The 27,982-nt window shown below is 37.6% G+C and overlaps 2 long non-coding RNA genes across 2 annotated transcripts; both read right to left on the reverse strand.

Annotated features, from left to right (window-relative positions):
- Positions 1-8: 8 nt before the first annotated feature.
- LOC139828749 (uncharacterized) lies at positions 9-2,681 on the reverse strand. Its single transcript, XR_011740647.1, has 3 exons — positions 2,620-2,681; positions 1,260-1,333; positions 9-621 (listed from the first exon to the last, which is right to left on the reverse strand). It is a non-coding gene; the product is annotated as an uncharacterized lncRNA (long non-coding RNA).
- A 490-nt stretch (positions 2,682-3,171) lies between these two features.
- Positions 3,172-27,973, reverse strand: LOC139827025 (uncharacterized). The gene is made up of 4 exons (XR_011737203.1): positions 27,900-27,973; positions 7,838-7,904; positions 5,274-5,446; positions 3,172-3,353 (listed from the first exon to the last, which is right to left on the reverse strand). It is a non-coding gene; the product is annotated as an uncharacterized lncRNA (long non-coding RNA).
- Between the last annotated feature and the right edge of the window lie 9 nt (positions 27,974-27,982).

Here is a 27,982-nt window from a genome sequence, read left to right on the forward strand (position 1 = left end):
GGTGCAGTCCTTGCCCCTTGCGAGTCAGCGAGCTGCCGTCCTGCCTCTGAAGCAGGGTTAGGCTCGGCTTTATCTCAGGCGGGCACAGTTCTGCCTTTGCTTCTCACAGAATCACAGGATGGCTGGGGTTGGAAGGGACCTCTGGAGATGATCTAGTCCAACCCACCTGCTAAAGCAGGTTCACCCAGAGCAGATCACACAGGAATGTGTCCGAGCGGGTTTGAATGTCCCAGAGAAGGAGACTCCACAACCTCTCTGGGCAGCCTGTTCCAGGGCTCTGGCACCCTCAAGGTAAAGAAGTTTCTCCGCATATTCAGATGGAACCTCCTGTGCTTCAGTCTGTGTCTGTTGCCCCTCATCCTATCGTTGGGCACCACTGAAAGGAGTCTGGTCCCATCCTCTTGACACCCACCCTTGAGATATTTATAAACATTGATGAGATCCCCTCTCAGCCTTCTCCAGCCTTCTCCAGGCTGAAAAGACCCAGCTCTCTCAACCTCTCCTCATGAGAAAGATGTTCCAGACCCCCTCAGCGTCTTCTCCTCCATACTTTGAAAGAGGGATGAACAGAAGGTCTTAACAAGGGTTTGGCTACCTTTGTATGTATGGTTCAGGTGACACCTACAAAAGCAATCACCAAATGTAGGTACAGCTAGGTATATTAAATAGATATCTAATCAGTTTTAGCTACCAGAGCTACCCTTAAATAACCTGCAGCCTATCCTATATATACACCTCGTGTTTTCCATTAACATGCTTGTTTTTCTGGGTTGTTGCTCAGAAATAGGCTCGTACTGTACAATCTACTGTCAGAAACTGAACAAAGACAAAAAGGTCTTAGGTCTCAGCTAGAGTTATTTTAGCTCATGTGTATAAAAAATAAATTGCAATGGATAAGTGACTTTAGAATCACCTCAGTTTTCCTGCCTTAAGCAAACCTTTGCTTTGAGGAGCAGGGTCTTGAACATATGTTTAATAGTGCTACATCAGTAAGGTAGTTCATGCCGATATAAACCCCAGCGTTGTGTAGTTCATCTCTACATGCAGCTTTGGAGCTGATCAGAAAGTCCTATCAAAGTAATTTTTCAGATGAATACTGAATTTTGAAAAAAATTGCACTTATGCAAAGTTGTGCTTTTTTTCCAGTAAAGAACTTTCTTCTTAAAAAAAAAAAAAAATCCCAAAAGAACAAATATATGTCTTGAATAATCAACAGCTAAGTAATAAATGGTTTGGGTTAGGAAGTTTGGGGTCAATACCATCCTCTGTGTCCTAAGCCATTCAGCCAGGTACTTCCACAACTCATGGACACTTCTTGCTAAGTATCACATCACTGCAGAGGCAAAACAAACAGGGGACATGGCTTATGGACAAGAATGGGAACAATGAGTATTGTGACTTAGCACAGCATAATTTCAGAATAAATTTCAGTGTTGGACACATTGCAAATACCTCAACATACAAGGCCTGTTTATATGGCCCACTGGCCATTTTGCCTTCTTTGTATGTTCTCCTTATGCAATTCAAAAGAAGTGGGTTCCACTGTGAGCACTGTAGGCTCATAATGGCATCTGAAAGTCAAGCCTGTGTTTCTTCCAGTTTATACATCTTGTTCAACAACAAATTTTGTAGGCTACATTACTTGCAACTGAGTTTTGCCAGCTGTCCTGATTTCACTGTGATTTTAAATATTGGTTATTCTAAAATCTTTAGCTTCTGTGACAGGAGATCTCAGCCTCTATTAATACTTCATGTTTTAAATCTGTGAAAAAGTTGTTGATATGACCTCAGGATTACTGGAACTAAATGCAGTGCGAGACAGAAATGGGTAATTCAACTTCAAGATAATGTAATAAAGGAAAACATTACTTCCCTGTAGGCTCAAAACAATACAAGAACTTTTGAAATGGTCTGCAGAAGACAAGAAAATTACTTGGGCTGCCAGGAGTTTTTTTTACTTATGTTTGGCAGCACTGAACCCTACAATGAACTAGCTCACTTAGTGAATGGGTTTACCAACTCTATTTTTTCCCCACAGTATCCAGTTAAAACTCTTGTCCTCACACACAATTTAGTATCTATTGCTCTGTTTGCTGGTTTAGCAAGATATTCAGACAATGTTTTTCAGCTTGGTTACCAAAAACCACTAAGACTTCCATACCCAGCTGCTAATTGGTGTTCATCCTGTAGCTACAATATAGAAACTGCAGTCATTAAAGTCAGTTGTGGAGGCTGACATACAAAAGAAACAGTGCTAATTGTCATGCAAAGTATGATTATCTTTCCCTTGGCTGTGATAGATTAAAATAGTGTATAAAAATTCTAAAGTCGATGTCATCACTGCTTGAAGTTGTGTTTGCTTTGCGCTTTCGTAGAGAAAAAAAAAATCACTATTTTCCCTCTTTTGATTAAATAAATGCGAACAATAAAGGAACTACCTGCCTAATGGCAGAAAGTAAAACTTTCCCTCAATAGGAAATTGCTTTCTTCCTTTTATCATCACATTTTGGATAGAATATCAGAAGCAGAAATTGGACTATCTTGAGACTTTTCTACATAAAGCTGCAAATTTTTCATCCATCTTGGTTTCATTGCAGTGCGTAGTTTTGCAAATCTTACCATATAGCTCACTCTATGACTGTCCTCTCGGGTCTCATTTTAAAAACTTCTGCATCCTGAAAAAAAAATCACACAAAGTAACTCAGGACTGTTGTAGTTTTTGTATCACAATGACTTCTGACTGTATCATTTGTTTCTTTCTTTCCAGATTACAGAATATCTTTATGGGGGAATACCTGTTGGGGAAAAGCAAACAAACGAACAAATGAACAAACAGCTTTTTTAAAAACTGCAAAAATCCTGGTGGAGTCTACAAAAATATGATGTGAATATCAAGCTATTTCATTCCCTTCTTTCACAGTCATTTGCAAAAGACTCTGTTGGTCAATTTCTGCCCTTGGTTACTGATTTTAATTGTAAAATGTTAGCAAACCATGTCTCTGGTCTCAAAAGAGTTGACCATGAAAACTCTGAGATTTAAATAAAGAGTTGCAGGATATTTTTATTTGTCATGTGTATTTTAAACTGTTAGTGTACATTTGAGTCATGACTTCAAGTTTTTTTTTTCAGAATCTGCCTTAAAAAAAGAAGAAAACTAATATTTGCCTGTAATCACTTGTCTTGAAGGGCTTTTGCTTGATGAATAAACAACAAATATTGAAGGCCTTGATGTGGAATAGCAGCAGCTGACAGCATTCCAGTCACATCTGTCCAAATGTATTATCCCTGCATTTTTGACCTGTGAATCTATTGTTTCCAAATACTGATCTGGTCCTTCCAAAGCTTGTTCTATCCTGCAAGTGCAAAAACATAAGTTGTTAAATGAATAACGCTACTGAGAAAACATAAAGTTTGGTCCTAAGACCCCTATAGTTATTCCTACCACCGAATAACTTAGCATATTCTTCATGATCTTGGCCACCCAATGCTCCCAAATTGCCCTCAATGTTCCCATATTCTACATAGCTCCAGTCGTCTCCCAGCTGTCTTCCAAATCCGTATTTTTTCCCTGCTTTGCTCTAAGGTTTCAAATATCTGTGGCTGTTTCTAATGTTACCTCTGGATAATTTCTGAATATTGAATATTTCAGCTGCTGCTTCTCTTTCAGATCCACAGCTCTATGATACAATATTCAGCTGCTACTGAAATCTCTTTGATCACTTAGCTCCACATTTCTTTGTCAGCAGATACAGCTCCTACTGCTTCACCTACTTCATTCTGTAAAAAAGCTTATTGCCCTTCTTACATTTATTCTGAAGGAAGATGCTAAGCTAAACAGCTTTCACAAATTTTTCCTAACGCGCATCATACACACATTTCTCAGCTCAAACCATCATCTAACAAGTGGCATCTTGTACAATGCACGATCAATGGAAAGAAAAGAAAGAATTTTCAAAGTGCAAGTTATATAAACTTAACTGTTCACTGTGTGTTTTGTTATCAGAACATCTTCACATCAATGACCTAGACTGTTCTTAGCCCCCTACTTATCTCCACAGTGATGTTCTCTTCCTCTTGAACAGATTTTATCCTAAACTGCCTTTAACTTAGCAACAGAAAATGCCTTTTGGTGCTGAGAAACTTGGAAAACTTGTCACAATTTTTCCAGTCTGAGCTTTGATGGCTGTGTTTCAACTGCAGTAAGCAATCATTTCTTTATTCTTGTAGTTATGACAGGTTACCAAACTTACATGTATATGTCACCTCATAATGCTGCAGTTTTCGCAAACAGCTTATGAAGTACTTGTCAGGATTCTCCTGTCTAAACAGGTACTATCTGGGGCTTGTCTTGAGCATGAATTTTCTGCCACACAACAGTAGCAAAAATGATCTACTGGAAGTATTTTTGTAGGTACTGTACATATTGCTATGAAGGAAAGGGCAGACTTGGTGATTTCTTAACATCCTTTATAAATGTTATTTTCTGCAATGCTGCTATTATTTTAGAGTTTCTTATGGGTTTCAAAATAATATAATGCTTCATCACTTAGACTTTTTCCATCATAAGTCATCATACAGTCATGACTTGTGTTCATATGTCAGTGCTTCTCTTGGACTATAAGTATTAGCATTTATGTCCATTATGGAAGTGGTTCGAAGATCAAGCAAGCTACAACATCATTTTTCATTTGTGTTATTTAATCTGCAGTAAATGATAGTTTGACCTTGAATAACCCAGCACTGGGTTCTCATGGAGAAGAAAAAATTCTAACCCTCAAGAACTGCCATGTATTAAAATCTTGCTGTCCAGCAAGCTTCGTTACATGTTTGATTCCTTCTCAAGATGAGGTTTCGGTTCCTCAACTTTCTGTTGCAGCTTATCCTTGTTTGCAAGCGACAACTTGAAGGAAGTAATTTACTTAATAGGAAGCAATCTGATTTGTCCTAACAGTTTAGACTGGGATCCTTCAATTCGGGTTTCCCAGGGAATTATGAAACAATTTAAATTTTTGTACAAAGATTTAGTTCCTACTTTTATGTAATTTCTCAACTTTTTCTAGGAAAAAAATCATGGTTTAATTAATTTATTGTTTCAAATCTTTTTGTCAAGTGTTTACAGAACTTCCAGTTTCTACAATACCTCTCATTTTAATTCCTCTTGACTGTTTTTTTCCTTTCTACCATGATTTTGCCCACTTGAGCTCCAAAGAAACATTAGTTCATAATCTTCATCCTTGAAAACTGCATTTCATCTACAGGACCAGGGCTTTTACCTCTGATTCCTCCAGTTAATCAACCACCAGTCTCCAGCATCTTCTGTGTTCTCACGTGCACGAGTAAACAACGGCAAGACAGCAGACTAATCTTGGAATTTAATATTTCTTCCCAGGTCTGTATACAAACAGGATTGCTGTTGGTTCACAGAACATAAGTTCTAGGGACTGTACTATTGGAGAAAAAAAGCATGTCAGTGCCAAACTGAAGAGGAAAGAGCATCCAGATATTTGAGGCAAAAAGAACAAAACTGTCCAGAACACTGTTTTCCACCACTTTAAAACAGCCGAGCTCAAGACAAATGATCAAAGATTTCAGTTTCTTTAGCAAGACTAAAGCTTGTGCACTCTACTTCAGGGTAATCTAGAAAGTTTTAGCTTGTCTTTTATGCATCTTGGGTCTACGTCTAGGCAGCCATAGGGCTCCAGCTTAGCCTGCAAGCCTGTCTGCTTATTCTCCCCTCTAATCTTCTACTAAATCAACACATCACCATGTTGTGTCTCAGTTCTGTCAAATCACATTTTCCAAAAGAAAACCATTCTGCATGGACATTTTTGACTTGCAAAAGATAAGGAAAGAGAAGCAAACAAGAGGAAAAAAAAGAAATCAAACTTTGAGACTAAAGTCTTTCACATCATACTTCCACAACAACAGACATTTGCTTTTGGCTGTAGTCAGAGGCAGAATGTCAGATATCTCTGTCAGATTTGTTCTGACCCAGTATAGCCTTTCTCATATTGTTATGTTTCTGTGTTCTGACAGCATAGAAATCCAGGATGTCAAGTTAAACTAAAGAAAGGCCCACCTGAAAGACAGCCCCAAGCCTATTTTGAAAGTTGCAGCGTAGATGGCTGTGATGTCTGTGATACTCATTCTCCTAACATTATTGTACTGCTGCTACTTCAAAAGCAAGATAATTTACTCAGATTACATAGACTTTCTATCAGTTTTGCGTAAAACTTGCTAAGATAAGCTTTTAGGAGCTCTCTTGTTTCTCTGGTTGTGGGTACGCAGTGAGACCTAAGACAACCTCCTTGCTTCCACATCTGAGTGAATGTCCATGTCAGGACAAGATCTGCATGTGGACCATTAATTATCAACTACCTCTTGATAAAAATCCCAAACACACCGAAAAGAAGAGGTATGAAGTACATTCTAAAAACAAACCAAGGCTGAGAGACCATATATTCCTGAGTCAAAACTTCCTTTTCACACAGTATAATTGCTATAAATGTTGCGAGTTATTTAAGAAATGGCCACAGTATCTTCATATACAATCAGACAAAAATATAAAAAGATGAACAAAGTAGAGAAGAAATAAAAATGTGAAAAATATTTTTTTCTGAATCTGAAATTATCAAGTATCCCTACAAGTTTGCTATGCTCACAACAATGATAGAGATACATCAAATTCCAGAAAAAAAAAAAAAGAAAAAAAAAAGAAAAAGATTTATAAATGGGGAAAAAAGATATATGTATACAAATCTGCTTCACACCATCCACACATTAATCTTCACTTCTATTATGAGGCTAAGTAGAGAGGAATAAATATTGAAGAGGTACAACATGTTGGTGCACATTTCTTTCTGAAATTATTTTAAAACATTATCAATTTCTCAGTAGTTTTGTTTCAACATAATGGTATAAAAATAACAGATCCTAAAAGTACTACACAGGTTTGTTTTCTGATCTTGTCTTGTATACTGACTTCAAATTACTCCTGAAGCTCTTCTCTAATATTCTATGAAGGACACAAATGAAGAAAAAAAAACCAAACTCATGAATGAAACGCATAATAATGCATCAGTTGGGGATCTTTACGATTTGGATGAAGGTTAAAGCTTGTTGCCTTGTGTTCAAGGTCCATTTTCATCAAATCATTCTCCAAGGTTCATGTATTATTTATATCAAAAGAGGACCCTGTATTTTCACATCTTCTTTAAAATCTTTAAATCTTTTTAAAAAGTCTTCAAAGATTTTAATTTTTCCCTCTGCAAATCCTATAAGCTTGTTCCCTGCTCATCTTTATGGAACTGTCTTTCAAATGAAAAGGAAAAGAAGTTACATATGTGGTTAATAAGACACAAATGGAAAACCTCAAGCCATTTCTTGCCAAGATGAAATTCACAGTAACAGAGATCTCCTGGGTTATTCAAGAAATAAAAGAGTAAAATATCCATGATCTGCCCCTTCTGATATTTCTCTAGAGTAGCTATGTTGGAATGTCCACAGATCTCTACAAATTCTATTGCTATATCCATGGACACAATCACAGCACATCTTTTGCCAGTGGATCCTCTAGTGCTAACAAAGGGGCAAGGTTTCTCTCTTGGTAGGAAGGGTGAAGTTAAATTATTTCCACAAGCAAATATTCTGTATGAGGAAAGGGGAAGTTAGATTATTTCCATAAGCAAATATTTTATATTGGTAGCTTTAGCAACCTAGTGGAAAAAACATAACATTCAGCTTTGTTAGAAAACAAGAAAGGACATTTACTGCTTAAAAGGAACAGTTGTACAGAGCAGACAGCTGTTACAGGAGCATATAGAGCCTGAATCCTCACCTGCTTGCACAGACCCCTGTTTCCCCTGTTGTTTAGGTGGTATCGATGAATCTTGTGTATCAGGGACCTGAGAAAGAAGGAAGGGTCACAAGAATGAGGGAACAGCTGAAAATAGGGTGGAGGAAAGAGAGAGGGTTTCCTCCCCCTGTTTCTGGACAGGCCTTCTGAAGTGTCTACAATGTTCTGACATCTCACTTAACCTCACCTAAATCTTCTCCTCTGTCCATCACCCAACACATTAACACCACAAAACTTCCTAAATCCCATGGCCTGACCAGTTTTCCCAAACTCCAGAGCATCACTGACATTTGTCATCCTTCTCCTTATGCTTCCTTTTAGCACTCCAAACCCTTTCTGCCAGCTTTCTCAAAACTGCATTTCACCTACTTGCTGTGAAGGAAAATGTGACCCAGCTCTTGATCTGACTCACTGTACGGAGGAACAAGACTCATACTCAGCACAGAGTTATAAAATCCTTCTCTGCTAAAGTCTGAAGAAGATTTTTATTTGGTGATAAAGTTCAGTTGTATCTATTTAACCTGACACGTCTCTCTGTAGAACTCTGTTCACAGATTTACCATGTCTAAAACACTGTAACATTTAAAAGTACCTTTTTCAAAAACTTTTTTTTCTTTTCCCAGTGAAGAGTCAACAAGATCTATATTTGAAACTGCACAGAATGTATAATTTCAGATACTTAAACCATTAAATGCTAATCAAGTGCTGTTCAACTAAGCTGAGATGTTATGGACTCTCAGTCTCAATATTGGCTTGCTCATTAGGTTCAGCTGGTTGTGGTCAACTCTGCAAAGTCCAGCTGGCAACTGGTTACCTGCTGCACATCTGAGAGATTGAACTAGAGCTAATGCTGTTTAATTTCTTTATTAACAACTTGAACAATGGGATAGAAGTGTATGCTCAGGAAGTTCACAACCAATACCAAATTGGGAGGAGTGGTTGATATGCTGGAGGGCAGAACCGCTATTCAGAGAAACCTGAACAGACTGTAGAAATTGTCTACCAGGAACATCAACAACGGTAAATGGTCAGCACCTGGAGAACAATAAACACAGCCACCAGTACATGCTGGGGAATGACCAGCTACAACACAGCTTTACAAAGAGAACCTGGGGGTCCTGATGGACAACAAGTTGAATATGAGCCAGGAATGCACCCGTGGCAAAGGCATTCAATGGCATCCTGGGCTGCATTAGCAAGAGTGTGGCCAGCAAGTCAAAGGAAATGTTTCCCTTAGCCTCTGCTCAGCTCTTCTGAAACTCCTTCTGGGGTGCTGTGCAGAGCTTTGAAATCCCTGGTACACGAAAGACAATGACACTCTAGAGCGCATCCAGCAGAGAGCCACCAGGATGGTTAGAGGGACAAAACACATGATGGAAAGGAGAGGTTGAGAGAACTGGGCTGGTTCAGCCCAAATAAGAGAGCACTTAGGGGGTTATTACTGCTGTCTCCAGCCAGCTACTGGGATGTCATATAGAGATGGTGGAAGCAAACACTTTTCAAAGGTGCACAATTATAGAAGGAGACACAATGGATACAAACCGGAACGCGGGGAATTCTGATTAGACACAGGAAAATCTATTTCACGTTGGGGTGGTCCAGCATTGAAACAAATCTTTGTCCTTGGTGATATTCAAAACTCAACAGGACACCGAGCAACTCAGTATAATTTGATGTACTTTGAAAAAGAGGCTGGAGTAGCTGACCCCCAAAAGTCCTTTAAAACATACACGATACATGATTCTGTGATTATGAAAAAGTGATGATTGCTTTTGGAAGGCAATCACGCATTGGATCTGCTACGTAACCAAGAACCACCTTCTTCCTTCCTGAGAAAATTTTCCTCCAATAACTATTAACCTGCCTGCAGTAGATATAATTTTTCCAAATTCTAAGTAGAGTTCCCATGAAATAATAACATAAAATATAATTCCTTCAAGGCAGAAAATCCTTGATATTCCTTTGTCCTGACTCCTCTCTACTTGTGAAACATAACAACAACAACAAAAGAGAAGCCATGAGAAGCCTAACATCTACAAGAGGCAAAATCACCCTTTCCAGCAGCCTGAAAATTATTGCCACGACTTGAAATTTTTCTTGGTCTAAAAGCATCCAGAGGAGTTTCTCTGTTTAAGAGAATAACCTTTTTCACACTCTGTCACACTTCATTAGGAATCTTTTACTCATTTCCAATAACTCCAGTCACCTACAGAGCATGAAGGGTCTCTGTGATGAGGAGTTAGACTTGGTCCATTAATTTAGATTTTCTAGTTATAGAATTAATGTTCTGCACATAAGTAATTTGTTAGTGACAGGTGCTTCAGAATTATTGAAATAATGAGCACCTCTTAACACTAAATTACAGTACTTGCAAGGCTACATGGGGGGTTGGGGGAGAATTCCTTAATATTTACTTGTTCCCTACAGTCTTGCCCAGTTTAAGAAACAATTTAGACACTTCTGTTCAGCAAACCAAAGGTGATTAGTAAATGCCAAAGAAACCTGTTGCTAAGGCTGGTCTGTTTTCTGTAGGTACAAAAAACCTGAATTTAGTCAGTGCTGAAAATCTACAGTAAGACTACAGAAAAAAAAAAAAGCACTGATCTTCTTTTCTCTAGACCTGAGTAAGATTGATTGGGTACAACAAGATTTCAATTCCAGCCATCAGGTCTTACACAGTTCCAAAACCTAGTTTGGTCATTCTTTGTCCTGTTTTTAATGATCAGAACAAAAATAAACTCTATATAGTTTTCTTTAGTGCAAGGTGACTTCATACTTCTCAGCCCTAGAATTCTTATTGTTTGGCTTAAACATTCTTGTAAAAGGGAGAATCTAACTAAATGGAAGAGAAAACACATTGTTTGTTATTCCTTGAAGAACCCCACTGAAAGTACTGTTTCGGAAATGGTCACAAGTACAATGAGTAATGGCAGAGTCAGGCTTTAATTGGCTTGGGAAGATGGGGGCACTCTAGCAGTCGCTCTAAAGATTTTGTATATCTTTGTGTTCCCAACTATTCTTCATTTTCATGGTATGTGTGGCTTTTCCTCCATTTTTAGTATTTTCCCTTCACGTAGTAACCTGGTTCTCTGTATTCTGCTCTGGGTCCGATCACAGCTGTGTGCATATTCCATTTCAGTTGCACTTCGTAAGAGAGACAGAGAAGCAAGGCTATTTGCAATCTTTTTTCATTAAACAAATATATTGCAACCTGATGCAATGCTTTGGTAATACTTCCATTTTCCCCAGTTTCAGAGCTAAATTCTTGACTGCAATGCCTACGGGACCAGGTTACTCTTTTCCTCCTGTTTATACTACAAAAGTTGTGCATTATTAACATTATATAAGAGACAGCTATCATGACCTGAATGTCATTACTTTCTTCTTGAATAACTACAGAATTTCATGCAAAAGGTTATGTGGTCTAGGTAAGCTCTTTAAATCATCCCTCCCCCTAGAAAGAAAGTCAAATGCAACAGTTTCACAAATGGACACTGAGAGAACAACTATCTCATTAGGGAGAGTGGGCTGTGTTCTCATGAGAAGGAAACATGCCTGTTTTCTTTGAGTGTTTCAGCTGAGGCTGGTATGTTCCTTGTCTTTCTATAGGAGTAATTGGTTCCAGTTTTTTGTAGACCCTGAAGGAGGAATGGAAGATCACTGCCACCACACAGCTTTATGAATCTGCTTGCATTTCGTCAGGTTTGTTTGTTAGTTTTTTTCCTTTGCCCCTTGAAAAACAGAATAATCCTTTGGCACACTGAAGAAGAGTTAGAGCTCTGAACAGTATTATTTTGCTTTTCCTGATATCCTTAAAAGAAGGGGAAGGTGACTCATCCCTTCCCTTCCTTCTCCTGTACAACCTGCAAACTCTGCCTCCAGTCACCAGACCACTCAGCAAAAGGGCACTAGGCAAAAAGTATATAGAGAGGTTGCCACTTGTCCCACCACCGTAGAGATGTAGAGAGGCTAAGCATGAACTGGGAGATGTGGAAGAGGACCTACCTAGAAGGGAATGCAGTTTTTATTTCTATTATTTATCCTTTGCAAAAATGTTCTAGTATTATTAAATGAACCTTCATAAGGCCTTCAAAAGCCTCTGGAATATGTAAGGACAAAATACTATTGCTTTTAGCTATTTTGCAGGCAGACTTAAGGCTTGTACCTGGAAGTAGGCTCAGAGTAAAATATAAAAATCTCTATGCAATTTTATTGCTGGGAGTAGCTTAATTTAGTTTGTCTGGAACATGGAGAAGTTCTTTAGTGGTCTTCCAAAGGCAGCTTCAGGCACTGTATTTTTTTTATTCTATACAAATATTTAGCTTTGATTTTTATGTATTTAATTATACCGCAGTCAGGTTATAATGGCCCAATTACTTTTTATCTCATCATTCTGTGATGTTCTGGAACTGTAGTTTGTGATACTGTAAAAGAAGCAGTATTTAGGATTCAGATGATAAAGCTCTGGATCATATCCAAGAGGATCCTTTTAGGCCCACTTCAAACCTACTGGCTTGTTATTCTTTAAAGGTCATTTCAGATTGAAGTAGCACTCAGTTCACATCATGTTTTACAACAGAATAGGATTATTAAAGTAATTCTGTTACCCGTGAAACACAGTGCAGAGACTGAGGAAGAAATGAAAACAAAAAGGAAAGGAGACTCTCTTAAAATAAATGAAAGAGAAAAGGAAAAAAAAAAAAATCGGAAAGAGAACCACTGCTGAAACCTCCATTCCTAGGTTTCAAGAAAAAAAGATTAATTCTCAACAATGACTTGTGGACCATGTGCTGGTTCACAGTATATAGCAGAAAGCCCTACACAACTAAGCCCTTTAAACTCTCCTGTGTTATTTATCTTCTCCAACCACAGAGATTCAGCAGGTCAAATGTCTGTTTCTGGGAGCCTAAAGGGATCGTTAAAAGCAAAATTAGTCAGCAAGCTTACTTGTTGTAACAAGTTAAAAATTAGCTACTTTGTGGCTCATATTGTAAGATAACCATAGAAGAAGAATGTAACTTTTACCTATAACACATGATTTTTTTTAATGGACTCAGTGAGACGCAAATACAGAATGTCCAGTGCTCCTCTGTGGAACCCTGGTCTCTCCTTGGAGGTAACAACATGCTGATAAAAGTCTAGCTTGATTCTCTCACAAATTTCCACACCTTTATTAATTTCAGATACAACAAATTGCAACTGAGCTCTGAAAAGTAAAATAGCTTCTTTCCAGCTCTGTAATACTGCTTCTGAAGCTCTCATCTGTGCCCTTATCTACACCCAAAATGTTTTGAGATGACTCAACCAGGTTTATGAACACTGATAAAGTGAGAGAACACAAGTATTCCAGTGTGTTATTCATCTAGGGTGTTTTGTCCAAGGGACATATCCCGCAGGGCAGAAGGGGGGAAGACTACATGCAAACAGAACAAATTCATTTTGTAAATGAAGCTATTACATATGGATGGAGCTGATATAAAATCCCATCCACTATGCTAGAGACAACTATTCAAGCATGCAGTGTAAAATAAAACTGCTGTCACAGGAGCAATGGTGGGACACATATTGTGGTTATTTACAAAGTAGGTTCAAAATAATAAAAAATACAAGAAACAATGAAACTAAATTTCACCTCATGATGGCTCTGACCACTGGACGACAAAGACAAATCTGCTTTCTTCCCAGTCAGTGGTGCTTGGTCTTACTGCTAGTTCTTAGCAGAACTGTTTAGATAATTTGAGCCTTGTTTACAAATTAAGATAGTGCAAGCAATGAATTGACTACCTTTTGCAAACATGAACTGACTTTTATACATAGTGATGCATACCTCTGCTTGTTTTTACTATTAGAGCCTGTACATTTCGAATTTCAAAATCAGAAAACAAATTTTCACACTCTTCCCTCTCCATAGAAAAATATATATTTTCTGATTCTTTCTGTTCCTCTGGGGGGAAAAAAAAAAAAAGTATGAGGGGGTGCTGGTGGAGAAGATTATTTTTTAAATGTATTTCTGGTCCTAATTACATCAAAGGAAGAAAAAAAAGCCCCAGAATATCAGGAGGGAGAGGATGTCTTTTCAAAGTTCAGAATTAAACAATTTTCACAAAACAGTATTTTTAAGAGCGACATTTTAAAAGCAGAAAACTTCAGCATAAAGGAACTGACATTTCTAAAAAATTAAATAGCGAAGGACATGGATTTACACCTAAAGCTCCTTTCTTGGCCAGGTGTGGGGCCACCTACTGAACTGTCTGCACTTCTCAGGCTCAGAGCAGTGCAATCTCTCAGGCAATGCATGCTAAGATGGTTTTACTGTATAAATTCCTATCTGAGATGTTTTGCTGACGTATTAAATGATCACCCACAGCTTTTATACTGTACAGATTTTACAGCAGATTGAGAACTTTAATGAGAAAAGCATGGATCAAACAAAGCAATTTCAAGCTATTTTCCCTCTAGGTGTCAGAGGCAGTAATCCTCATTGACCTTTTCTTTAGATTATTAAATTAACAGCATTAATAAAATGTTAGTCATTACTGTTTCCCTATAATTCTGCAGAAAATAACTAGCAATTCAGCAATCCTACATGCTTCTGTGATTTGATCCAGTCTCACAGACTTAATGGATGTGATTAAATTATTTTATGCAAAGTAAACATTTGCAGTGTTTCTCTTCTTGGTTCTGTCCCCACCTAAGCAAATAAACTGACTGCCAGCATCAGTCTGATGTTTCTCACGTGAAACCTACTGTGAACTTTCAAAGCCCAGTACTGCAACAGAGAACCTCATGTACTTCTAAATAAATTCACAGATTACATTGCTTAATAGGTTTGGACAATTAAGGTTATGCCCCCAGTCATTTGTCTACAAGGTATTCTGTGAGAAATTGAATGCAACTAGAAGAAAATTGCTCTTGCCTTTTTCTTTTCCGTTGCTTAAAATGTATCTCCAGAAAAAAACATTTTTCTCACATCCTTTTTCACTACACAAAATTTTTTCTTCCTTGGAATTGGAAGAGAATTGTCAGGAAATAAAATGACATCACTTATACCTTGTACTTTGGTAATAAATGGTTGGCTTTCTAGAATGAGGAAATAACCCAGCACAACTGAATGTGGATTGACTGCAGAACTATTTATTTAGCATTACTTTTCTTCTCATGCACCTTATCTGGCATTGCCCAATCCCCAACGAGACTTCGGTTTGGATATGTATTCACCAAATGAAAATTTCCTTCAAAACATTATTGAAAGCCTTTACTTATCAGTCTTTAAAATCCATAAATCCTCAGCAGCCTTCCAGTTCGTTATGTATAAATGAATTATTCAAGATCATACAATCAGACAGTGGTGAAATCAGGAATTGACACCAACAGTATTCAAGAGTTTGGCTTCATATCTAGTATCTCAGATAACAGACTCCTGCCATGTGCACACATTCGCTCTTCCCTTGTATTTCACTGCACAGTTGCAAAATAAATAAAATTTGACCTTGTTGGAGAAAGCTGGACAGAAGGTTGTGAAAGAACCTGTTTCCAGGACTATCTCTTCATGCACTTTCAGAGTTTGATATCTGCTCAGATCCAATTTTTTACCCAGAATATTTCAAACAAATTTCATTAGCTGCTTCTAAGTCAAATGGTTGTAAAAGAAACACTTTTACTGTTACAAAATATGAGCGCTTCCTCAGAGTTCTCAGGCAAACATGTTCACACTTTGTAACTTGAAATCTGTCACATAATTATTGCCACACAATGCAGTACAGAATAATAATTTTTCTAAACCAGCTATTCAATTTAAATTTGAATTTCAAATGAGCTTAAGAAAACCACATACTACCTACCAGGATTCTCAGCAGCTTTTCAAACTTCAGATGTGACTCAGTACATTCATTGCTGGAAACATGCTTAAAAGCAGATAGAGATGACAGGTGAAGTCCTGCACATGTGCAATCAACAGCAGTTACCAAAGGGCCTGGGCTCTGTGCTTTCTGCTTTTGTTGGTGTTGTAAAATGCACACCATACTTTCAATAACATGGGGAGATGGTGGTAACTTGCTTGCAGCTGCAGCAGAGGGATAAACTAGGGCCAAAATTTTCCAAGTTGATTTTGTCCAAAGGACAGTTGTTTCTTACTCCCAGATCAACCACCAGAACGACTTCATGAGAGTATCAAGAAACCTGAGGGCTGGTGATAATTATCCCCACCCTAAATCTTTCGCTCCTTACAATTACTTCCTCCACATGTTTTCTTATATGAACAAATTTGCTAAGATAGACCTGTGCTGCCTAATCAGGCCAGCAGCCAGAGGATATGACAAGAGTAAGAACTTCCTTTTTGCAGGGTTATTTGGTTGAGGTTTTTTTGGTTTTGGTTTGGCTTGGTTTGGTTTTTTTGTTGTTAATTCAGTTTCCATTTGCTGACCCCCAGCAGTTACAAAATACCAATGGTAGCAACAGTAATCAGGACAATTGCCTTTGCTAGCCAGGAGGTTTCAACACTTTCTATGCAGTCTCCGGTCTGTTCTCATTCAGAGTGTTCCTCAAAATCATGGGTCAAGGGAGCTGATGCAAACTGTGACATTCTCCTAGTTAGGGGGCATTAGGTGATTGTACTGGTGACATCTGGGCTCCATGTCTTTCCTTGGCTACTTGGGACTTTGCAAACAGAATTTAGGATGTTGCTCTTGATGCAGAAATGCATTTATGGCCAGTTTTTTTGACCATCCAGTCAATACCAGTGAATATTAACAAAGATGTTCAGCTTCTACATGTTAAAAAAGGAAATTTTTTTTTTCTCTTTCCAGAATTTGCTCTGAAATGCCATTTTTTAAATGGCTATGCCTATTATATTGAACTTTTAGGGCATACCCTGAAGATGACGTTTCTCTGTGTTTTCGTTTCAGTGGCAGTTAATTAAATTATTTGGTTGTGTGGTTGTTTTTTTTTTTTCCCCTTTCCTTGGGGATGAGAATATGCTACTACATTTATTTGTGGTTAGGTTCCTGATTTTCACACCCGTCAGAGATCATAGATTGGGGCAGGCTACCCAAAGGATAGGGGTCTGAATAGAAGCCCCCAGGATAGAGTGGATGGAAATATTTCTCTAGTGTTAGATACATCTAAAGAACTAAACTCACCAGAGCACCGAGGCTCCTCCACCTGGAAAGTCTGGACTTAGACAAATGCCCTTCACCTAACACATTATGGCTGAAGAAGAACATTCAGGGAGAGCAAGTGTGGTAGAGCTGGGCTTGGTGGAGGCAAACAATAGTGTTACGAAGCTGCCCATGTTCACACTAAATCAGATTCAATGAGCAAGGTATTACCAAGGCTGACAAGAAATGTTTCCATGAGCACACAGTGGAGCAGGACAATACAGGACTATGTCACAGAGAGCAAAACCTATTGCTAGGTAATTGCTGGAAAGCCAAGAATGTCTTTTTTAATCACAAGTTTCACTAATAAAAACCTATGATGAGGTGTTCAGCACAGCTAATGACAGATGCTGCTTCTGACTAAAATACTAAGGAATGGGCTGGAAAGTACTTAGCGGTTTTCTACTGAAATGGGCCCTAAGAACTTAGACCAGAACACTTAAAAATTTGGAGCTGAAATGCTACTAGAAAAATGAGAACTGAAAGAGGTGAGGCAGTGAAACCAGAGAATTACACTGAGTTCTCCAAGTCAGTAGAAGTATTCAAGGGCTGCGTTTAACATTTAAGTCTGCATAACTTCAGGACTTGACCTAAAATATGTAGTATAAGCTGAACACAGGAAGTGAAACCTGTATAATGGCCTGTAACAACACAGGAAACTTTACACATTAATCCTGCTTTCTTGTTTTGTTCGATTTTTATGCTGTCTCTCATTTTAAAGTAATCCAGTAAAGCTTCTGCTGTTAAATCTAATGTAAGATTTTTTCCCTGCCTTCCTAGAGCTGAAATTTTCCAAAACCTGGGCTGCAGCCAAAGATTTCAGGATGTGCCCATTCAAATAAAGCTGGGCTATAAAGCAAAGAAATTCCTGCAAATGAGGAGCAAATTGTGATTAGTGGTAGAATTCATGTCATCAACATTTACACATTTACAAACTAGAGTTTTATAGTTGCACTAGCCTCCCTGAACCTCTACATAGCTCTCATTTAGAGTCAGTGGAAAAAAAAAACAACAACCCAAACCAAAACAAAAACTAACTAACAAACAAACAAACCCCCACACAATAAAAGCAAACAACAACAACAAACCCACAAAAAAACCAAACCAAACCAAACCAAAAACAACATAAAAAACCTCAACAGTATTTCTTGGGCACAAATGATCTGGCTTCTTTCAGATATCTTCATCAGGATGAGAGGAATTCAGCTGCAGAATTGTCCCTTGTTTTTCTGTTGCCTATAATGTGAAAGTGGAATGATTAGTATTTGTCTGACAAATGCCATTCAGAGTGCTAATGCAAAAACATCCTAGTTGGAATTCTGTCTGAAAATAAACAGATGCAACAACCAACTCTCCTTGCCTTTCACTGTGCCAAAGGATGCATCTATGAATTCAGAATGAGGCTTTTTTGGTCCAGAAGTGGCAGTAGAATAAGTAACAAGATTAATAAGCAGAGTCAGTTAATCTCACATTTTCAAAGGTAAATTCAGTTAAGATAATCGGTACCAAATTTCTGTATTTTATTGTGACATTCAAAGGTTCATATTAAATATTTGCTTTCCACTTTACCTCCATTTAGGTTAATATGAAACATATGCTAAAATATGTTTCTGAACAGCTATGAGCTTTGAGAAAGTTCAGATCTGCCTGTCACTCTCATAATTTGTATGCAAAATGTTATTTCTAGGTTTTTCCTGAAGTGATTTCTGTGCTTTTCGTCTTGATTGTTCTAGCTCTTGAAAGAAAGATAAATATGCTCCATAATAGTTTTCTGATTTGCTTGTTTAACCTGATAAGGGCCTACTAAGATTGATTTTCCTTTCACATGTTTGCTAATAAGGAGACATTAGCAATCAGAAGATATTCCCATTAAGCATTTGATTCACACCGGATAGAGATGTAGTGTTACATTTCTCTAGCAGCATTGGCCTTGTTCAACAGATCTTAATGAAGGATTGATTTTGATGTCATCTTTAATGAATACATGAACAAAAAGATTAAGTCTTTCCATCAAGCTTATCTGAGACTCTGAAAATAATTGAAAAGCTTAAGGTGACAGACTGAGACAAGACTACTCTAATGTAACCAAGACACTAAAAATATCAGGCTGTCAATACAGCTATCAAATGTTGATTGAGTGTTTGCACAGAAGAAACAGAAGTGTATATTTGTTTCAAAATTAATTAGGATGTATTCCAGAATTATCAGTTGTTCTCTCTCACACTTGGTACACACTCGAGAGATCTCAATAAAACCACAATGTACATCTAACAAGTACAGATGCTGCGGCTTGCATAACCTGTTCAAATTGGGACAGCATCTACTTTTCTTGGGTAGCTTTAGACAACATGGAATGAGAAAAGACAATTGAAAGTTGCCCAGGTTGCCCAGAGAGGCTGTGAAATCTTGATCCTTGGAGATACTAAAAAGTCAGCTGGTGTGAGAGCACCTTGACCTTCAAACCTGAATGATGCTTTGATTCTGAATCTCAGATATTGCAGGAGTAAGGCCCTACAGCTGAGCTCCCATATTGCTCTCCTGCATGGGGTCCAGAAGGCATAATACCTGTTAGTATGTAGTATATGTATTTTGAGTGACGAACTCACGTGACTGGGAAAGAACCACTTGTGACATCCATTGGTTTTTAAGAGCATTGCTTTCCATGTGGGAATTCTGTGCCCCATTTTCACAGTAGAAATTTATATAGATTGTTACTTTTCCCTGTCTTTTCTGTCTTTTATTCTACTGCAAGGCTCCATTGTTTTCAAAAGAAGTTTAGAAAAGTGTAAAAATACCTTGGTCAGCTAAATAAAACAATATTGTCCATTCAGTGATATAGCCATGCTGAGAAACATGGATCTCAATTGTAACTCTTCAAAACTTTTCATTAAATGAAATCTTCACTCTTCAATTCTTTACATTAAGTGAACTTACTTCTGAGGTACTGTTTATAGTAGGTGGTGGGTTTTTTTGTTTCTTTGTTTTTTAAGAGAGGAATATCGGGATAAAATTTTGGAAAAATCTGATGTCCATAGGGACTAGAAGTCATAGAAGTGGGAACAGAAGCAGGATAAATGTGCAATGTCAACAGATAATGTTAACAATCTTAACTGCTGATACTAATCAATGCCGCAATGATTAGGCGCTAGTGATATGCTGATAGTGAAAAATGTAAATGAGATAATATTATGCACATATGAGGTACTGCCAGCAAAGGTAGATGACTATCAATAGTCTGATTAAGTAGATTTTGAAGAATCTCTCATATCAAAATGTTAAAGGATCTTGTTGAATCTAGCTAAAGAAAACCAGAGGGAACCTAATGCTATGTGAAGTGGAAATATGCTGTCAGAGGTTGAAGACAACTGCCTCAAAGGCTTCAGTTACAAAAAAACCAAACCAAACCAAACCAAACAAACAAACAAATTAATCTGGGAGTAAAAATGAAGTTTCTAGCTACGGAAGGAGCAAGGTTGCAAAACAGCTCTCCAGGAGGAACACATATGAAACCTCTGTAAATATCATGAATATCAATACAGCATATAAAGGGATTTGTTGACATTTTAAACTCTAGGACCACTTTAAAAATTAATTTTAAAAAATCTGGGAAGGTCCTATATCAAGCACGCAAAAGACAGTACATTTCCAAATCAAACTTGTCCGCCTCTGCAAAATGTATATTGCCCTATTTCATATACATGATTTCTGCAGAACTCTTGTTCAATTGCACAGGCACCAGGATGGCATATGAAGCAAGACATGTAGAAAGAAAAGACAGATGAAGTGGGTAGTAACCAGGTATGGCTGTACAGAATGGGATTCTAGTCTTTTTCTATCAAAGAAATTTGTTGCTGTTTCCAGGATGGCTTACAGCATTCTCTACAGTTTTCCCTTTGGAGAACATGAGGATTTAAAAAGCCTCTGTTTTCTTCTGATGTAAAACAAATCTCAGTTCTGACTCTTCAGCACTTTCCACTAAGTGAAATGAGCAAACAGGGATATCTAAACAGGCAAGTGGTAGTTATTGTTTTAAATCAAAGCAACAATTATCCATACACAAAGGAACTGGCCTTAATAAATTAAGGATGCTGAAATAATAATATATATTTTTCAATGCTTATTCCACCGTGGTTTCTTCTAAATTTGAAAAGAATAATAAGGACTTAAAGTTTGTGGCATCTTTTTTTGTTTTGTCTTTTTTTTTTTTTTTTTTAGGGTCTGTTTTACTTTTTGATCTTCATATAAGGAGCACCATTATGTTCCGATAGTCTATTTGCAGGAGAGCTTGTAAAATAACTTTAAAGAATTGAAAATAACTTTATTATAAGTTTGCAGCCCCTCTCTTTTCTGTTTGCAAAGGTATAATTTAAAAGGACACTGTCACTCTCAGCTGCCAGCCAGAACTGAACATGTGCTAGGTCACAGAGTGTTTGCTGGAGCAAGTCTTACAGTAACTCTTGTATCATAATGATCCAGATGGAGCAAGATTGACGGGGTCTGGTCATAGAAATGTTGCCACAGGTTGGGAGAATTTCATAACTTTGAAATATCCTTAACATTTCTAGATAAATTATTAATAAAGAAACAAACAAACTAATGTTTGCTCTTCAGGTTACTCTTACAACGTTTTGTGCTTTTATTCTAAAGCAGCAAAAGAAGGGACATAAGTTAATTAACAACTGTTTTACTAGAGTCCCACTGACATCACTGATGATGTATATTCAAAGAGTGAACGTGTCTGGATTGTTTTTGATGTAGTTTTTTTCTGAACTGCTGGCAGAAAGTTTTAAAACCATTAAAATGTACTTTGCTCTTTGTCAACAAACTCACAGCTTTAAAAAAAAAATAATAACTGTCAGATAGATACCACACTTGCCATTTTGAACTGAAAAAGAGATTTACACACAGAATCACAGAATGTTAGGGATTGGAAGAGACCTCAAAAGACCCTAGTCCAATCCCCCTGCCAGAGCAGGAACACCTAGATGAGGTTACACAGGAATGTGTCCAGGCAGGTTTTGAATGTCTTCAGAGAAGGAGACTCCACAACCTCCTTGGGCAGCCTGTTCCAGTGCTCCGTCACCCTCACCGTGGAGAAGTTTCTTCTCAAATTTAAATGGAACCTCCTGTGTTCCAGTTTGCACCCACTGCCCCCGGTCCTATCACTGGTTGTCACCAAGAAGAGCCTGGCTCTATCCTCGTGACACTCACATTTACATATTTATAAAAATTAATGAGGTCACCCCTCAGCCTCCTCTTTAATGAAAGCTCCGAATATGCAATGTAATTTCACGAAAATCGATGTGCATCCTGAACAATGAATGTAAACAAACAGCCATCGCAAACCTATAAAATGGCCTGAGACTGTAAGATTCATTTGTACAAAAACTCAGCCTTTGAATCAGAATGTAAGAACTACATGAAGGTTTTGTCAACTTCTACCAAATTATCAGCATATGTTCTAAGAAAAACATGGCATTTCCCTAGGAAAAGGGAAATAGTCTTTTGACTTCTCATTTAAAACTATGACATTATTCTCAAAATTATGTTTCACATTCTCCATCTGTCTTTTTTCTCCTATTTGTTACTGGTACTATTTACTAATACTGGTCTGCAATTTACTTGATCTAGGATTTAGAAATATGAGGAAAGATGTAGTTAGGAATCCTGCCCACTCTAGATTTTGCAAAATTCAATTTATGTGATTTCTATACAAATACTAATGAGGATTCAGAAAGATCTATTGTTAAACTGTGAACAATCAGAAGTGCTGTTAATCGCCCCTATTTAAGGTTGGGGCTAAATAAATTACTGAGATTTATACAGAACCCAACTATTCCCTTTTAGGCTACCAAAGATCATTGCTTTATCTGATGGCATGCAGTGTGTAGGGAGGGAGTGTGTTGTGTGTGCACCAGGAGCTCTGGCAGACAGCACTGGGGCTCGCTCAGAGAGACTCAGAAGGCTGGTACACCCCAGCTCAAATTAGTATATGCATGACAGTGGCGAAATAAAATCAGCACCAAGTTGTGGAGCAGTATCAAAGTTATTCATCCATGCTGTCCTCTACTGGCTTGATTATGCTTTTCAGGAGGGCTGATGGGATACCGTGTCATAAAATTAAGAAGGAAAAACACCATTAAAATAGTTGCCAAAAAAAAAAAAGAATGTAGAGAGCTTCACAGACCTTATGAATCAATAAATTGCAATACACTTATAATTTCATAGCTGGGTTCTTTCATTTGCTGGCATTAAGAACATGCAACTTTAAACATCTAGAAGGCAAGCATGAACATTTGAGATGGTTATTTCTGGCTCCCTTAATAATTCATCAGAGAGAAACAGGTATTTCTAAGATGTGAATCTACTTACCCGGTCTTGATGTCTACTTTCAAGTGATGTGAGTAGCATCTAGTAGTGCCTACTTCTGTCCAGTTTGAAGGGAGCCCAGCATGGTTAGCTCATATTTGAACATCTCTAACAGAAACATCTCCAGTTGTTTAAATTAATCCATTTTTTTCCTGTTTCACTAACCACATTCCACTAGTTATCCAGTAAAAGATATTTATGAGATTCAAGAACCTCAAATGCATTTAAGCAAATGATATTCAGCACTAGCAACTCAAAGTAAATCTTTTGTATTACTAGGAGTTCTGGAAGAGTTCCTTACTGTTTGCTGCAAACTTGAGTTCTAGCTTCATTCTTCAGCACCTTTAGTGGAATTCATATTGTGTTAAGTCTTTAATAAGTGGAGAGATCAAACAAAAGAAACCAAATTCAGAATTACTCAGCATGAAAAATATGAAAAGTGGCAACACAAATTTACCTAGTCACAGTAACTTTGACAAAACCTTCCTATAAACTCTCACAGCATATTAAAACTTTGTAAGCAAAATATTAAGAAATGTGAGTACAAAGGTGGCAAACAATTAGAAGTCTAAAAAGCTGAGATATGTGTTCTAACTGGCTAAATAACATCCTCAAACACGAACTGGAAATAGCTGCCCATCACTTGATTTGAGTGAATTTCTTTTGGAGAAACAATGTGCCTTTTGCCTTTCAAGACACTTTGTTGACTCAGAGATGGGAGGCATCATCAGTTTGGTGATGATAAGGTGTCACTAGCAAAAGTGAAGCATAAATGACAAATACTAGTTGATGTGAATTAATATTCAAAATAGTATAGTGACAAATAGGGAAATTGGGGTTGGGGGGGGAGAATTCATCTCCCTGTATTCATCACTGAGACTGAGCAGGTTGTCACGGTTCTCTGTATTGTCAACAGAAAGACAGAAAAAAAACACATCCAGGAGGTGATTTATTCCAGCCATCTTTGAATGCGCCTTTGGAGATGCCTTCTATTCCTGCACTGCCTGTAGAGAGTGTTTAGGTGATTTATATCTGATATCCAACATTTAGACAACTGAAGTCAAGCAAGATAAATTCTACCCTGTGGACAGAAAAAAAGGTTAACTGTAACTTAGGAGTTCATAAGTTTTAATTGACTGAGGAGAAAAAAGTGAGCATACTAGTAATTCACAGAATGCCTCTATGCCACCAGTATGCTTCAGGCATGAAAAGCAAATGGAATCCTCTGACGTGCCAGACAAGAAACTTTCCACAGATAGAAAAGTAAAAATACTACTATATAAAGATGGGTCAGATCTCATCTGGAATTTGATTTACAAGCATCAGTGACAGAAGAGGACTATTTAAATAAAAAATACAGCATTATAACTAGCCTTTTATCCTGGGATTTGGTTAAAAATTAAAAGCAGGTCTCTAAACCTTACATCAGTGACGTTCTGGAACAGGCTTCTATAAAGAAAGACGATCAAACCCCAGGTGCTTTTAAGATGGGTCCGGATGCTGCCTGTCTGCACTGAGAACACAAAACTAGACTCAGTGAGAAGGTGGCACCTTTCAATCCAAAGGTCCTACGGACATAAGAGATACAAATGGTGCAAATCATTCTACAAGGAAGAAGATGCCTAACATATTCATGTTTAATTTGCAAAGTACAATACAGACATTCAGGAAGAATAATGGAATTTTAAATGAGATTCCTTTTCAACAAGCTTTGCAAAGAAAACTGCATTTTCCTGAATTTCAGAATAACCATAGAAGAAAAACAAAGCTTAAAAAATAGAAACAAAACAAAACAAAACAAAACAAAACAAACAAAAAAAACCAAAAACCAAAAACCAAAAGACCGCAGTATCTTCAGATATTGTTTAAATAAGATGTCAGTGAGTAACTCGGTTACACAAAATTTAGTTTCTTTTAGGGATCTTTAATCACACTAAACCTGCTACAGAAGGCCTGACACCTATAATGACTATACTGATGTATCGTTTCACATGCAAGGCAAGCCTTTGTGTAGAATCAGGTTTATTTTTATCATCCAGTACCTCATTTAGTCATTTGTGTGGGTCTTTCATACAGCAAGACAGGAGAGAAAAAAGAGTCAAGACTATTGTTTTTGTTGCTGGTGTTGTTATTGTTGTTTGCTTGTTTGGGGTATTTTGTTTTTGTTTTTTAATCAGTAAGACTGGCAGGAGATATTCAGTCAGTAGGGAGAATAGTGGCATTGGAAATGACTTTATAAAACGTGAAAAAGGATTTTATTTGCAATCTTACCTTCATGCCACAAGCAGAACCATGTGGGCTGAGCAGGCTGCCTCCACAGAGATGCTTCACTTGTCCAAGGCTCCTCATGACATTCTCTAAGATTTGGTGGGGGTCCCTGAACCTCTACACCAGATGCAACTTTCTCCTTCTGGAGGGCACGCTGGCAGGAATCTCCACAGAATCATCTCCACAGGAAAAGCTGTAGTTTTTTTCCCAGACACCCTATTTTACCTCAAGTCTAATCAGTGTACAAATGAAGCAGAGGAAAGGCATGCCCTGGTTTGCTCTGGTGAATACTTATTCTTCCACACTCCTCAAAGAATGCACTGCTGCCTTTCTCTCATAATTTTTGCATATATTTTAAGGAGATTTTCTTTTTAAGACGCTGCAGTAAACATTCTCCTCTTTAGAAAGCATTAACTACTTTTAAAAGCAAAACCCTGTGAAGCATTCTTGAGAAACATACCCATGATTTTCGAATATAAGAATTAATAAAAGGAGGGAGGACTAAAATACAAAATAACAAGATCTGGCATGAAAAAAAAAAGTGTAAACAAAGAATAATTAAATATCATTATCTCCAATGTACGAAAGAAAATTGAACTCATAGTTATAAAAAACCAAAATCTAATACGATAAATAGCTTGTATTTAAGTGTCTAATCCAAGCAGTGTCCTGTGTATGTAACTATGTTTCACAGACGTTACATTTGTTGAAACTGGACTAAGTTATAAGGTACATCTGGCTGCTTAAGACAGTGATGGTTCAGCATTATTAAGGAGAAAGTCTGCTGTACAATTAGCTGTACTACATTTGTGCCTGTAATTTATGTGCTTGTAGAACTGACCTGTAGCAGAAGCCCTAAAATAAGTATTTCATGGGTCTGGAAAGCTTTAAAACTTTCCACTGAAATATGCTGACTTTGGACTAGAACTAATAGAGGGCACACAAGCACTTTTCTGCTCTTACTGCAGGAAGCAGTTGAAGATAAGCTGGAGGAGTAAATACGGATTTATGTACTAGGAGAAGACTGATGTTGGGGCTGTCCTTCCTGAAGTTGCCAGTACTCTGGGCCATCCATGAAGATCCAAGAGATATCAGATATTGCAGAGAAGATGACAGAATGATCAGTCTCAGCAAAACTACACAGCAGGAAATTCAAGGCATCCATGACCTCTGCATTGCTGACACAGGGACAGACTAGATCCTCAGCTGCACCTGTGGCCATTTCACAGGCAACAGAAGAATCGAAGTAACACTGGATCCTCTGGCATCTCTTTCAGCAAAACTAGTCCTGGCCATCTGGAAAATGGGCTTCCCATGAGGTAGTGCTAAGATCATGTCTCTCCATGGACTTCCTAATTTATATTAAGGAACTCCACACTTCTGAAAGCACAGCCTGGAGCACTGGCGAAGCCTTCAGGTTGATACCATTAACAACCAAATACACCACTTTACACATCCTACGTGCAAACTTACAGTTCAGCATATGAAAAAGAATGCTTTCAAGGATAAAACCCTTGATGGCACTTACTGTCACTCCATGCTGTAATTTTAAAGGCATAAGCAATATGGAGGAGTCTTGCAAAGCTCTGCCAAAAAGGATTTAGAAAACACCTTTTCTCTCTGAAGAGCAATTTGAAAAACACTGTAAAAATGAGAGTAGCATCTCAGTTTCTCCTATATCAAATCATTATATAAAAATGTTTTTTTTTATATTTGTTTCCACCAGTTCTCTACAAATTCTGTATTAGAGGCAACTATCATCTTTTTGCCCTTTGCTTATTGTAAGAAACAACAATAATACTTCTTATTATTATAAGTTTAATTCAATCTTTGCTGATACAGACTGCTGTCCCATTATCCTTTAATGGAAATTCACAGGTGGAATAGAGAATAGAGGTTGGCTTTTGAGAAAGAAACATAACTTACCAGTAATTAGTCTTCTTTAGAATGCATGGTCTATAAGTAAATGTGTTCTGAGTGTACACCTACATCTTATCACTCCAGACGGCAGAGATTTTCTTTTTGCAGTAACCATGGAGGATGTATTCACACTGTTGACATTAGCTTTAGCACAACAGCATAAAAAAAAACCACAGCATGCTATAAATGGTTTTAATTCTTTCTCAGCCACAGAGACACCCTCTAAAACATTGAAAGGAAACCCTACTAATAGACCTCAGGATGTCTTCTTTCCTTTTTTCACTCTCAAATATCCATGTTCGTTCACACCGTGCAAATTTACATATTATTACCTGGCATAAATTATGTAGCAGAGGCTCTTGACGTCCCTCATGCAAACAGCACTTCTAGACTGATTCTACCAAGTGCTGTGGCA

This window comes from Patagioenas fasciata, chromosome 1 (genome assembly GCF_037038585.1).
Source record: "Patagioenas fasciata isolate bPatFas1 chromosome 1, bPatFas1.hap1, whole genome shotgun sequence".
NCBI lineage: Eukaryota > Metazoa > Chordata > Aves > Columbiformes > Columbidae > Patagioenas > Patagioenas fasciata.